The sequence below is a fragment of the Podarcis vaucheri genome, assembly GCF_965113315.1.
Source record: "Podarcis vaucheri genome assembly, chromosome: 13".
Taxonomy (NCBI): Eukaryota; Metazoa; Chordata; class Lepidosauria; order Squamata; family Lacertidae; genus Podarcis; species Podarcis vaucheri.
In genome coordinates this window covers 35,186,237-35,198,616 of record NC_138751.1, presented here as the reverse complement: position 1 = coordinate 35,198,616, position 12,380 = coordinate 35,186,237, and the positions used below count along the sequence as shown (strand labels likewise).

The 12,380-nt window shown below is 45.9% G+C and overlaps 1 protein-coding gene across 2 annotated transcripts in view; it reads right to left on the bottom strand.

The window, feature by feature from the left end:
• The window catches only part of IGF2BP1 (insulin like growth factor 2 mRNA binding protein 1), a 70,064-nt gene that overhangs the window by 26,000 nt on the left and 31,684 nt on the right, over window positions 1-12,380 (bottom strand). The gene's annotated exons all lie outside the window — the stretch shown is intronic.

The window sequence follows — 12,380 nt, the reverse complement described above, 5'->3', positions numbered from 1 at the left end:
AGGCAGTCAAGATACTCAGAAAGACATGCACCATCTCCCTCCTTTCTCAGGGAAGAATTACCAGCTACTTTAAAAGGACTCAGGCTGCAGTCAGAATTCGAGCCGTCATCACCTAATCCAGGAGAACCAGGACACCATCAGCCAGTTTCGAACTCAGCATGGGTTGGTCAGCTAGGTGAGCATATCTCGCCAGAGTGGTACATGCTCTGGTTATCTCCCACTAGGACTACTGCAATGCACTCTACGTGGGGCTACCCACTTGGAAATTACAACTAATCTGGACTGGTGACTGGGAGCAGCCGCCGGGAGACCATATAACACCGGTCCTAAAGGATTTTCACTGGCTCCCCCTATGTTTCAGAGCACAATTCACAGTGTTGTTGCTGACTTCTAAAGCCCTAAACAGCCTCGGCCCTGTATACCTAAAGGAGCGTCTCCAGCTCCAAGGGCCTTCTGGCAGTTCCCTCACTGTGAGAAATGAGGTTACAGGGAGCCACGCAGAAGGCCTTCTCGGTGGTGGCGCCCGCCCTGTGGAACGCCCTCCCGTCAGTTGTCAAGGACATAAAGAACTACATAACTTTTAGAAGTCGTCTGAAGGCAGCCCTATATTGAGAAGTTTTTTTTAAATGTTTGGTGTTTTATTACATTTTTATACGTGCTGGAAGATGCCCAGAGTGGCTGGGGGAACCCAGCCAGTTGGGCAGGGTATAAATAATAAAATCGTTGTTGTTTGTTTGTTCTGAAAGCATACACTCATATATCTGGCCCAGGCACTCATGTATTAAACTTTTTTGTTTGCTAATTCCTGTCTATAAGCAATCTGGTTCCAGTCTTTGCAAGTGGACAGAGACAGATTTTGTCATTCAGACAGACAATTTACTTGTAGTCCTGGACTGAGGGGGTGCGACCCCATTGGTCTTACTAGGCCCCGATTCACTTGATCAGGAAGTGCTGCTGGGATGCCTCAGGGATTTAGCATGGATTAGAGGCACTGATATACAGTGGTGTTAACCTCTCCAGGCATGCTCAGAAGATAAGGCTTGCCTAACTTCCGTTTGATGGCTGTTAACTTGTGGGCGACAGGGTGAAGCTAAGGCTAGCATCTAGACCAGCCTTTCTCAACCTGTGGTTCCCCAGATGTTGTTGAACTACAACTCCCATCACCCCTAGCTAGCAAAGCCAGAGCTCAGGGATGATGGGAGTTGTAGTCCAACAACATCTGGGCAACCACAGGTTGAGAACCAATGATCTAGACCATGGGTAGGGAAACTAAGGCCCAGGGGCTGGATCCGGCCCAATCGCCTTCTAAATCCGGACTGCAGATGGTCTGGGAATAAGCGTGTTTTTACATTAGTAGAATGTGTGCTTTTATTTAAAATGCATCTCTGGTTTATTTGTGGGGCATAGAAATTTGTTCCTTTTCTTCTTTTCAAAATATAGTCCGGCCCCCCACAAGTTCTGAGGGACAGTGGACCGGCCCCCTGCTGAAAAAGCTTGCTGACCCCTGTTAGACATTCCAGTTAAAGATCCTTGAGCCGCAAGCTCGAAGCCGACAGCAGCAAGTAACCTGCCTGTTGATCCGACAAAAGCAGACGATCAGGCTCCAAGTATTTATACACTAGAGCTGGCCAATGCTGAGGCTTCTTCCTGCCAGAAATTGCAGGGGTCCAATGCTCCATGACAACTATTTCCCTTCTGCGCCTGAAGGCGGCTTTGAGTTCTTTAAGGATGGAGGTGGCGCTGTGGTCTAAACCACTGAGCCTCTTGGGCTTGGAGATCAGAAGGTCGGCAGTTCGAATCCCCGTGATGGAGAGAGCTCCCATTGCTCTGTCCCAGCTCCTGCCAACCTAGCAGTTCAAAAGCACACCAGTGCAAGTAGATAAACAGGTAACGCTGTGGCGGGAAGGTAAACCGAATTTCCGTGCACTCTGGCTTCTGTCAGCGTGTTCCGTTGCACCAGAAGCAGTTTAATCCTGCTGGCCACATGACCCAGAAAGCTGTCTGTGGACAAACGGCGGCTCCCTGGGCCTGAAAGTGAGATGAGAGCTGCAACCTCATAGTCGCCTTTGACTGGACTTAACCGTCCAGGGGTCCTTTACCTTTACCTGCCAGCTATTTTCCTTCTGTGCCTGAAGAAGGCTCTGAGTTCCAAGCAAACAACTATTTCAGCTTCTAATTGAATGCAATACACATTTTGGAGTAAAGTCAACAGGAAAAACAGGAAGGGGAGGACGACAGGTTGTTTGGCAACAGTCTTAAAATGTTGACAAATGACCAACCGTAACAGGTTTGACCTCCAAAATTCATGTCTCTATGTGCCACATTCTGCATCTGTCATATACATGTAAAGCAGCATTTAAACAGCCATGCCTTCCCTCAAAGAACCCTGGGAACTGTAGTTTGTTAAGGCTTCTGAGAGTTCTCAGGAGACCGCCCCTTCATTCCCCTACTATTCCCAGAGTGGTTTAACCATCAATCCCTCTACCCAAGAACCGTTGGGAATTGTAGCTCTGTGAGGCGAAAAGGGGTCTCTTTACAATGCTCAGAATCCTTCATAAATTACAGATATATATATATATATATATATGCAGGTTTTGGTGTCTTCGGGTGTCTTCCCGTGTAAGAGTTGGGGTGTCTGTGCGACGTTTCGACGAGGTCTCACTCGTCATCTTCAGGCTGGTGCTTTCGGCTTCTTGTTACTGGAACAGAGCAGAATCTGGTGTTTGAGTTCCTATAAATACTGTTGAGGGGTGTGGTGTATAGCCTCCAACGTTCTGGGCAGAGAGGAAGTTCCTAGATTAGTGTGCCTCTTCTTCTTTTGTTCCTTAATTACTTGAGGGATATCTTGAGTGATTTCATGAGTGATATTCTGAATACCACTGGGTGGGTCATTAAGTGTAGATTAGTTGCTAAAGCTTTTGTGTCTTGACCTCTTGAGCTTGTGAAGAGTTTTTCTGAGAAGATGGCTGTGCTGCATTTAGTTGTGCTCTGGCTTGGCTTCGTGTATAGGGGCGAGCTGTGGTTTTGTGCCTTGTGCCAGCCAGATCTGTGTAGGGATTGCAGGGGGGTGCAGCATCCGGAGGTGCCACTATAGTTTGGCTACTGGATGGAGTCTGTAATATGTCTGTGGAGAGGGTCTGGGTTTGGGTCTGGTGTGGTTGATTGGTGACGGCGTTCTGTGTGCCTCTGGTTCTGGTGTCGGTTTTTGTGGGGAGGGCTAATTTCCAGATGTCTGGCAGGCGGGACGTGTCGTCACGCTTGTTCATGTTGTGAGGGTGTTTCTCTATCTCGATGGCTTCCATGATTATTCTCTTGTGGTGATGTTCCATGTTAAAGAGCAATTTGGAATCAGCAAAATTAATTTCGTGTCCTGTTTCTTTCATGTGTTGGAAAAGAGACATGACACATGACAAAAACACATATATATATATATGGAGCCATGACAGTTAAAGCGGTGTGAAAGTGCTTTAAACGTACAGTGCAGATGGGGCCTTCCATTGCCCATGTTTGCATATGACAAAGAGCCTTGGCTTAATAAACCACAAAGTGTAGAAATCCCAGTTGTTCCCATTTTGGAATCTTCCCTCTGCATAAATCAGATAAACAAACCAGGTCAAGGGAGATAACTTTAGTGTTACCTCAAAACCCGGATTATGAGTTGTTCCTGGGATTGCCTGCCAGGCACAACCAAGGTTTACTGTTGGTTTGTGAATCCTAGCTTGTCAGGGAGAAGAAAGACAAAACCCTGGGCTTTGGAAGAAGAAGAAGAGTTTGGATTTGATATCCAACTTTAGCACTACCCTAAGGAGTCTCAGAGCGGCTAACAATCTCCTTTCCCTTCCTCCCCCCCAACAAACATTCTGTGAAGTGAGTGAGTCTGAGAGACTTCAGAGAAATGTGACTAACCCAAGGTCACCCAGCAGCTGCATGTAGAGGAGCGGAGACTCGAACCCGGTTCACCAGATTACGAGTCAACCGCTCCTAACCACTACACCACGCTGGCTCTTTGGAGATAACGTTGTGCTTTCCTTTCCTCATCTGCTTACCTGCTCATGCCATTGGGACGCTTGCACAGTATGGTTTAATCCGCAAACACGCTTTCAATACAGTAATGACTTCTCCAATAACTAATGATAGGCTACCATCTTACTATCACCACCAAAATGCACATTCTTATTTCATATATTCTTACATCATAAACATTGGGGATCTTGGAATGGTGCCACAACTCCCGTTCCAATTTGGGCATTTCACGTTGGCTCCCTAATTTTGTAAACTTCTAATTTTGTAAAATTCTAATTTATTGTTTTAAATTCGGGGTAGCAGCTGCCGCCGCCACAAACCATGCCCACTTTGTTGCAGCAGTCCCTCCAGCTTTGAATGCGAACAAGTGGCTCAACCTGGTATTAAATTATTCCGCAAGGTGGATTATTTGACAGCTGTTCCAAAATGTTGGGTCATCACAGCACGAGTCAAAAGAGCATCCATCAACCATACCAACCCCATCCCCCTTGCTCCCTTGGTCTCCTAGCTTTTACCACATCCTGTAGGAAAACCCGAGACATCATATTCTGTCTCCTAATGCTTCCAAAGTCTTCGGGATCTGAGTCCTCCGTCTCCTGTCTGGCTCTCCAGAGCATTCTGAAAATCGCATCCATCGGAAGGAGATGGGGCGAGCAAAATTACACTCGCAGAGCGTCAGTTTGAATCTCAGGGGGTCAATAAAGAGAGAGAGGATCTCTATAAAGAGCCTAAGGGCTGTCTATAAAACATGCTCTCATTTTTAATGGCTGGGAGAGATGGGAGGCCGAGAAGAAAGAAATTAAAGAAGAGTAACGGCAGCGGAGAATTTTAATAAGCGTGCCAACCCGAGAGCAACAAGCAGACATCTCTTTTCCTGATTTTGCTCCTACTTACGACTCCTGCTTCCCAAAATAGAATCTTTGGGAATTTTCAGAGCCAAAATTATCCCATCCTTCGGTGGCAGCTGCCACATACAAGTACAGGTGGAACATTTGACTTTGTGGACATTCCTCAATTCAACAAGCAGCTGCGATCCAGGGCTGGTGACATGCAAATACCGTAACAGATCTGTGGCCATGCGAATCATTCGCTATCTTCTGTGACTATCCTCCACGTGCAAATCGTATTTTATCTATCTTGTTTTTTAATCTTTTCTATTCAATTTTACATTATACATTTAAATTCAAACATTGATCATAATCATCAACATTTAGGATTCCCTGAATTCTTAGACTTCCCTCCACGGTTTCCATCATCAAACATTTTCTACTGCATCATATATTTTCTCTATTCTTAAAATAATCCATCATTACCTTAGTTTTTAATACATTACAGTGGTACCTCGGAAGTCAAACGGAATCTGTTCTGGAAGTTCATTCCAACTTCCAAAATGTTCAGAAACCAAAGCACGGCTTCTGATTGGCTGCAGGAAGCTCCTGCAACCAATTGGAAGCTGCGTCGGATGTTTAGGTTCCAAAAAATGTTCGCAAACCGGAACACTCACTTATGGGTTTGTGGCATTTGGGAGCCAAAATGTTCGACTCACAAGGCGTTCATTACCCAAGATACGACTGTACAAGCGTTACTCTAATCCTGCCAAAGTTTTTGGTTGTTCATATTTTATCTGTCTGGGTCTATCATTCCTCTGAGCTCCTCAGCCGACCCACCCACCCTTCCCAATATCTACACCCAGGAAACACGCAACTCCCCTTTGCGTGGACCATTTACACGCAAGGTTCAACTACCTCAGCACTTATCCCCATTCTAATTGCATTCTTCATGTGCTACAGTTCCTTACCAATAGTGGTTAAACCTGTGAAAAAGAGGCACTGAGCTCAAGCAGTTCTGGAACTTGAACCCCTAATGGGTAGACTGGTCAACAGAGGTAAAATATTGCCATTTTGCAGTGGGGAACCGAGACCAGTGGCTCTCCAAGATTTCAGATAATATTTCTCTCCTAACAGTATCAGGAAATATCAGGAATGGGACCCATGGAGGCCTCTGCATATTTGCAAAATCTCAACATCTGCTGTGTTGAGGGCCACTTTGTCGTCATGGCAAAAGATTAAGAAACAGGTCCCTAAATACATGCAGGGGTTAAAAGTGGGTCTCAAAAGGCTGAAGCTAACCTGGTGTGGGCAGTATTCAAGCTAGATGGGACAGTGTCCTGACTCAGCAGAAGGCATGAATCATTAGAGGTACCAAGATCAACTATAAGGGCTTTCTCATCAGAGCAAATTTCCCAAAGCGAAGTTTAGTCTGTTTTAAGATTTTCTCTGCTGCTTTTTGTTGACTGGGAGTGCTGCTGTTGTGTTGGTTATACAGTGGACCCTCCGGATACGAACGTAATTCGTTCCGGAGGTCCGTTCGCACCCTGAAAATAACGGAAATAGAAGCACGCTTCTGCGCATGTGCGCACGGCAAAACATGGAAGCATACACTTCTAGTTTGCCATGGCCGTAACACTAAGATTCCATATCCAGAGGGATATGTAAGTAGAGGTACGACTGTACATTGCATGCTCCTCTGAAATCGGAAATGTTGAAGGATGGTATAAAAACATTTTCTAAACAAGCAAGCAAACAAGTATGAGAAGCCTCAGAATTTAATGCACAGCGGGCGCCATTTGCCGTTGGAAAAACCATGTTGCCTTTAACATCCCATGTAGCAATGATGGAACCCATTCTCACGAGTGCTGCTGCTTAAGCAGCCAAAAATCAGCACCATCCATTCATTAGCATGCCTAGATGAACCCCTAGGTTTGCAGAAATATTTTAAAAACTTTTAACTAAAAAACAAAACAAAACCCACATCTTAATAGTGTGTGTGAAAAATCCTCACAGCTGATTTGACAGGGGAAAGAAGGAGCAGACAGATGGAAAACTGGAGTTGGAATGGAATAGTCGTCCGTTCAACTTCTGAAGCGCGGCTTCCGATTGGCTGCAGCCAATCGGAAGCCCTCTCGGACGTTCGGCTTCCAAAAGAATGTTAGAAAACCGGAACACTCACTTCTGGTTTTTGATCGTTCAGGAGCTGAAACATTTGACTCCCAAGACGTTTGGAAGCCGAGGTATGACTGTAATTGTTTCCTGGAAAGGGAAATGGCTGGCCGGAACCCTGAACAGGAGCAGTCCACATTCCCACCTCATTATAGCTCAGTTTGATCAAATGCAGTGCTCGCAGCACTAAGGTTGCGGGTTCAAATCCCCATAAGGGACAGCTGCGTATTCCTGCACTGCAGGGGGTTGGACTAGATAATCCACAGGGTCTCACCTGTCTGTGTGTGCTTTGTGTGTAGAGACAGGCATTTAAAATGGCTTCCCCCCATGGCAAAGGAAAGGTTAGCCGAGTTTAAAGACTGCTGATATTGCTGAAGATCCAGTTTTTAAAAACATACTGCCATTTTCCTCAAGTGAGGATTTGCCAGCTTCCATTGCCTGGGATGAGAATGAAAAGCCTCACAGTTTCACCCTGAAGTACACAAAGCTTTCAGGCGGCTTTCAGAAACAGACTGGGAACCAAAGGCCAGCCTTCGAAGGGTCTTTTTTTTTTTTTTGTCCAAGAAAATCTCGAGAGGAAGAAAGGAGCCGCTTACCACGTTAACTAGAAGGGCACATTTCAACAAAATCTTTTACTTGATTAATCGCACTGCTTAAAATTGATTAAAAATAACAGAAACAGGGGGGGAAGAGAGTCAAAATAAATAAATTTTAGTCCTATACAACCGAGTGCAGAATTTAAGTTTCTCAGCTCAGGTTTTTGCACAGCCTAAAAGATGTCTGGCCGAACTGGCTGAGGTAGGAATTGGTTCGCCACATGTTTTCCTCTATCAACTTAAATCCCTCTGACCCATTCCTATAGTACAGCATTCCTTGCATTCCAGACTCCTTAAACAATGGCTCCTCCATTCATTTGGGGACATGGAACAGCATTCAAGCAAGAGATTTCATTACAATTTCCATCCCCCCACCAAAAAGGGGAGGGGGATCAAAAATGGGACAAGACCCCTCCATTCCAATGAGAAACACATTTTTGGTTTCCTTTTCATTTCTCATTTTCCACTGGAGATCCTGGCAGAGCTACCCAAAGTCACCATGGTTTGGGGTTGTTGTTTTAAAAAGAAAAATACAATTAATGGCCTCGGTGCCCAAAGACGGGGTACATCTGCCTAAGTGGGGAAAGCAACAAAATGGGGGGGGGGGAACAGTTCAGAAAAAAAAATCCCTTCTAAAAGGGCAAGGCTTGGAACTGGGAATTCCTTCATATTCTGTGCGCCCTCATTTTGCAATTTACCTTAAGTACTTATTGCATGTACATTGCAAGTCCAATAAAATACAGAAACATATAGAATAAGGAAACCTAGTCGCCAAGTAAAGAAAATAAAAATTAAAAGAAACTTGGGGTCCGCTTGATTTTTTTTAGCTTGCTCAAATGAGTGAGTCAGCTTTGCAAACCACACACATTTGATTCAAAATTCCCATTCGGATCAATGTACCTCAACTGTGCTTTGTGATACGCCAAAGAGATGGTAATCCTTTGGGATCTCTTTCCTATGCAGGAAAGAAAGAGAGCTATGCATATCTACTCAAAAGTAAGTCCTCCAGAGTTCAAAGCGATTGCCTTCCCAGGTTAGGTGTTTACAGTGGTATCTCGGGTTAAATACTTAATTCGTTCCGGAGGTCCATTCTTAACCTGAAACTGTTCTTAACCTGAAGCACCACTGTAGCTAATGGGGCCTCCTGCTGCCGCCGCGCTGCCAGAGCACGATTTCTGTTCTCATCCTGAAGCAAAGTTCTGTAACCTGAAGCGTATGTAACCCAAGGTACCACTATACTTCATTGCAGCCTTAGGCTCAGTGGACTTGAAACCACATTGACCACATAACAGCAGGTCTTTTACTCCTGGGCAAAGAGGTTGCCTGAGATGTCAATCCTAAGTACCGTACTTTTCCGTGTATAAGACACCCCCGTGTATAAAACGCCCCCTACTTTTGGGGATTCCAATTTAAGAAAATGGGGGGAGATGGCCCAGAGTTGCTGAGCTTTTTCGGAGGGGAATGCCGAAAATCACTCACCCGACTCACAAACGCTGCCAATGGCATGCGTCGCAGAATAAAACAAGCGTCTGCCCGCCAATTGCATGGACAATTGTCGCAGCAGCAGCCAATCCACAGCAGCCCTTAACGCAGCCACAAATCACCCACCCAATCGCTGCTGAAAAGCTCCCGCTCGCGGCTGCAACCAATCACCCGTCCTGCATGTGCACTTATAAGACGCCCACCAATTTGTAACCTTATTTTAGAGTAAAAAAACCCCTAGTCTTATACAAGGAAAAGTATGGTACATTTACTATGGAGTAAATCCAGCAGCGCTATCAGGGTAGGGTTTTGGAGCAGACACGCAGCAGAATAAGCAGGAACTCCCCTCCCCCCCCCCCCCGGCCAATGTAGCAGTGCGGGCTTCCCACATTTTGAACAGGTGAAGTAATATAGTGGTACCTCGGGTTAAGAACTTAACTTGTTCCAGAGGTCTGTTCTTAACCTGAAACTGTTCTTAACCTGAAGCACCACTTTAGCTAATGGGGCCTCCCGCTACTGCCGCGCCGCCGGAGCATGATTTCTGTACTCATCCTGAAGCAAAGTTCTTAACCCGAGGTACTATTTCTGGGTTAGCAGAGTCTGTAACCTGAAGCGTATCTAACCCGAGGTATCACTGTATAGATGACCCATGAAAGAGCTCTGCTATGGCATAAGATTATTAAATCTAGAGTGTAAAATGACCTAACCACACCAATGGGCAAGTCACAGTGAGCACTTCCAAGGAAGCATATATGCCATTGTGCTGTAACCCAAGCCTTTGGGTACATGCTCTTAATGTAGTTGGAGTAGGGCCAGTCTGTAGCCTACTCTTGTCTGATTCCCCCTCCTCCCCGCCAATGGTAACAAAAAAAAAACACTTCCACGCTGGAGCTATGAAATTATTCTACTACCACATGGTCAGCTTAAGCATGCACTGCAGCACCAAACTGGTTCACAGGTGTGCCAACAGTGTTCGAAATTAGCCAGGCGCATTTTACACCTGACTATTGGCCACTTAAGAGACATCACCTTGCCAACAAAGGTCCGTATAGTTGAAGCCATGGTTTTCCCAGTAGTGATGTATGGAAGTGAGAGCTGGACCATAAAGAAGGCTGATCGCCAACGAATTGATGCTTTTGAATTATGGTGCTGGAGGAGGCTCCTGAGAGTCCCATGGACTGCAAGAAGATCAAACCTATCCATTCTGAAGGAAATCAGCCCAGAGTGCTCACTGGAAGGACAGATCCTGAAGCTGAGGCTCCAATACTTTGGCCACCTCATGAGAAGAGAAGACTCCCTGGAAAAGACCCTGATGTTGGGGAAGATGGAGGGCACAAGGAGAAGGGGACGACAGAGGACAAGATGGTTGGACAGTGTTCTCGAAGCTACCAGCATGAGTTTGACCAAACTGTGGGAGGCAGTGGAAGACAGGAGTGCCTGGCGTGCTCTGGTCCATGGGGTCACGAAGAGTTGGACACGACTAAACGACTAAACAATAACAACAACAAATTGGCCACTTGTGACCAAGTGAAGATGCCTGGGCACCAGGATAACGCCTGACAGCTCCACCATTTGGAGGTGAATGCCTGGGGATCCTTGGGTATGGACTGTTTTCATACATTAATACCCCATTCTGTAGAAATCGATTGGTTATATTTTATCTGCACCATCAGAATGAATTTCAGGAACCACATTGCTTTTTCTGTGCAGCCTCAGCAGGTGCAGTCACCGTTAAGCAAAAAGAGGTTGGAATAGGCCAATATATATGTGGACGGTCCCTAGATCAAGTGACTTTTCCTCTTTTAAGTTCTCAAAGCTCTTAACCTAGCTCAAGGTTGCCATCTGAACAGATGTTTAACTGAGAATCAATCGCAGTCAATCCATCTTTTGAAAAATAACTTTATGGAGCCGTCCTGCCCCAAAATGGCAACTAGACATTCTGTTTTGGCAACAGCAACCTTGGTTTAAGGAGCCATTTGGCGCCTAGCTTATATATCTGAGTTTCTAGCACTGTGTGCCAAACCAGAAGCGATCCAGTGAGTGGTCTGAACAAGAAACAAACAGGGATAAATAATTTTAGTCCACTCTGGGACAAAAATGCACAGGGACATAGGTAGGTGCTTTATACAGAGTCAGAACCACTGGTCCATCTAGTTCCATTCTGCCTACACTGACTGGCAGCGACTCTCCAGGGTTTCAGGAAGGAAAAGCTCTCTCAGCCCAACCTGGAGACAGGCAAAGGTAAAGGGACCCCTGACCATTAGGTCCAGTCTCTGGGGTTGCGGTGCTCATCTCGCTTTATTGGCCGAGGGAGCCAGCGTACAGCTTCCGGGTCATGTGGCCAGCATGACTAAGCCGCTTCTGGCAAAGCAGAGCAGCGCACGGAAACGCTGTTTACCATCCCACCGGAGTGGTACCTATTTATCTACTTGCACTTTGAAGTGCTTTCAAACTGCTAGGTTGGCAGGAGCAGGGACCGAGCAACGGGAGCTCACCCCGTCGCGGGGATTCAAACCGCTGACCTTCTGATCGGCAAGTCCTAGGCTCTGTGGTTTAACCCACAGCACCACCCGCATGGAGATACCTGTGATCAAAACTTTGGCATGCAAAGCAGATGCTCTGTCGCTGAACTACGAGTCAGCCCCATGAAGCGCTGGTGCTGTAATATTAGATAACAGGTCAGCTTCAAGGCAGCTTGCCACCTGCAGGCACCAGACTTCACATCCAGCTGTTCCAATGCTCCAAAGCCTCGTCTCTTCGGCCATTTCTCTACAAGCATCTTAAAGATTGGATTGGAGCTACACCTCCACTGTGGATGGTTCTGTTCCAAGGATGGCTTCGGTGCACAGAAAGCTGAGTTGTGAAAAAGGGAGGTGATATTGCAAGCAAATAAAGAGCTCAGTATGATTTCTGCAAGTCTCCTTTTCTGCGTGTGTGAAGGAAACCGAGAAGTCTAAAATAAGAAACATTTACTTATCTGGTTCTGAATGTCTCCAACAGCAACGATCATGAACAAGTGGCCACATAAATCTCTTTTTCAGTCAGCCAGTCTCAGTTACACACACACACACACACACACTTTTGTTTTACTCTCAAATACACTAGATTCTCATCTGTCAGATCTAGTCAAATGATATGGCAGGAATTTAAATTTTAAAAACCAACACATGTATGCTGCATTCCAGCTGCACCAAGAAGGATGCTATTGTCCTTGTTTAACTGGGAAATTTTGAACAGAACCAGCACATCCCCAGAGGTGTGGATTGCGCCAGGGATCGGG